Source organism: Lactuca serriola, chromosome 3 (genome assembly GCF_051521515.1).
Source record: "Lactuca serriola cultivar US96UC23 chromosome 3, Lser_US96UC23_V15, whole genome shotgun sequence".
Classification (NCBI taxonomy): domain Eukaryota; kingdom Viridiplantae; phylum Streptophyta; class Magnoliopsida; order Asterales; family Asteraceae; genus Lactuca; species Lactuca serriola.
The window spans coordinates 179,172,619-179,174,916 of record NC_136410.1 but is presented as its reverse complement, the minus strand read 5'-3'; the positions used below and the strand labels follow the sequence as shown (position 1 = coordinate 179,174,916).

General features: G+C 45.0%; 1 non-coding gene across 1 annotated transcript; it reads right to left on the bottom strand.

Annotated features, from left to right (window-relative positions):
* Positions 1 to 988: 988 nt before the first annotated feature.
* Positions 989 to 1,095, bottom strand: LOC145096638 (small nucleolar RNA R71). The gene has a single exon (XR_013704011.1). It is a non-coding gene; the product is annotated as a small nucleolar RNA R71 (small nucleolar RNA).
* Positions 1,096 to 2,298: the final 1,203 nt, after the last annotated feature.

Genomic DNA, 2,298 nt, shown 5'->3' with positions numbered 1-2,298 from the left:
TCCAAACCATAGATCTACCCTTCCTAAGGCCATCCATCACGTAAAGTGGCAAACTTTACGTGAATCCAAGGAGATCTAGGCATTTTCACTCTAGGGTTTGGGTTTGGGACAAGATAGCTCATTCAATCACTCAAAAACAAGGACTTTTATGCATTCTAACCCTTTTCCATTCCAGATCTGAGGTAGCAACCTCAAATCTAACCTCTAAACTCCAATACACCAAAGGATATGATCTCTAACAACTCCAAAAATGATGAATCTAGATAATAGCAGCTCAAACAATGAAATAATACCTCAAAAGGAAGCTCCAAGAGAAGATTAATCCGGATCCTTGCAAAGCCCTTTGATCCAAGTCTCTTCTCCTTCAAGATTTCTTCAACAACCACTTCTCCAAGCTCCAATTGCACTCTAATCCCTCACAATCACGTCTTAGGGCTATTTGGACTTCAACAGAGGGTAAAGAGGCTGGAGAGAGGGTATAATGTTCTTTATATGGGGCTCATCCTCCGGATTTAGGGTTTTCTCCACTCGGCGCCTACTCGCCGAGTCCATCCGCTGACTCGCCGAGTCGGCCACTTAACACGCAACCAAAGTCGCGACCCTACTCGCCGAGTCCACCCATGGACTCGCCGAGCTCCCCTTCCCAACTTACTCTTTTAGCCCTTCAACTTTACTCTTGATATTCTGGGATGTTACAACTGCCACATTCGAGCTGAAGGGACACATATTGATTGCACTGAAGGACATCCCATTTTTCGGGAAAGATCATGAGGATGCTTTTAAGCATCTAGATGAAGTCAACGACATTGCGGATTACTTCAATGTCCCAAATGTCAACATAAACACAGTCTTGCTTAGGATGCTTCCCATCACTTTTAAAGGAGCTGCTAAGGAGTGGTTAAAGGCACTCCCACCGGGTACAATCACCACTTGGGCTCAAATGCGTGAGCAATTCCTGGATCAGTTTTGCCCGCCATCCAAGATAGCCAAACTCAAGAAGGCAATAGCCAACTTTGAGCAACAGCCGGGGGAGTCACTATACGAAGCATGGGAGCGGTACAAGGGCTTGCTCATAAATTACCCTCAACATGACCTAAATGTGCAGCAAGAGATGTCAATCTTTTATGATGGGGTCAACGTGATGACAAGACAACTCCTTGATTCTCAAGGACCGTTGACAAAGAAAAATCCAAGGGAGGTCAAAGAGCTAATTGAAGAATTCGCGAAGCACTCTCGCGAATACCACAACCCGAGGCAAGATGGAATCAAAGGCGGTGGAGGGACCCAAACTGAAGAAATAGCAGTTGTCATGGCCATGCTGAATAATATGGATCGCAGGATAACACAAATGGACCAGTCGATACATGCCATAAGAGTGGGTTGCGAGAGATGCAGTGATCCACACTTGACCAAGGACTGCAATGTAGATAAGTTTGGGAACAGAAAAGCTCAAGTGTGCTACTATAGTGGGGATAAGTTTGATGAGGACTGGAGGAAACCGAAGAAAGAGTGGCTGCCATATGAAGAGTACAAGAAGCAAAAAAAAAAAAAAGTATAGGCAGACAGGTCGAGGCCTTTATCAAAAGGAGCAGCCACCAGCCGAGAAGAAACCCGACCTAGAGACCATTTTGATGAAGTTTATGGAAGCTTCGGAAAAGAGACACGATGCCACTAATTCTGCCATTATGGAACAACAAACTCTGATAAAGAATCAGCAAGCCTCCATCCATAACCTTGAAGTACAATTTGGTCAACTAGCCACTTTAGTTCATGAAAAATTGTCCCCGAAGAATCCTGAAGTAAAGACCCAATCTCACGTAATGGCCATCGATACTGAAGAAGATGCAATCTCTGAATTCCTGGAGGCATTGGAAGAAGAACCACAACAGCCCAAGAAATCAAGGATCGAAAGTGGAGAAATTGTTGAACCAGGCGCGCCACGACGTGGCACTCCTCTGGCCACGACGTTGCGCATGTCTGATCAAAAACCCTTTGAGCCCGTTCCAGCTTATCAGCCACCTTTGTCATTTCCCACCCGAGCTGCACTTAGTCTACTAGAGAAGGAGCATTTAGAGTATGTAAAGCATGTGAAGGGAATCCCAATTAATCCTCCTCTTTGTCGATTCCTTATCCAAAGCTCCCGAGAACCAGAAATTATTGCAAGACTTGATAGACACTCGAAGGCAATTAAAGAAGCAGTCTACAGTGATTCTAAGTGAACAAACTTCAAAAGCTATGTTGGTAGAAACACCAGAAAAGATGGGGGATCCTGGACGCCTCACTCTTCCATGTGAGTTT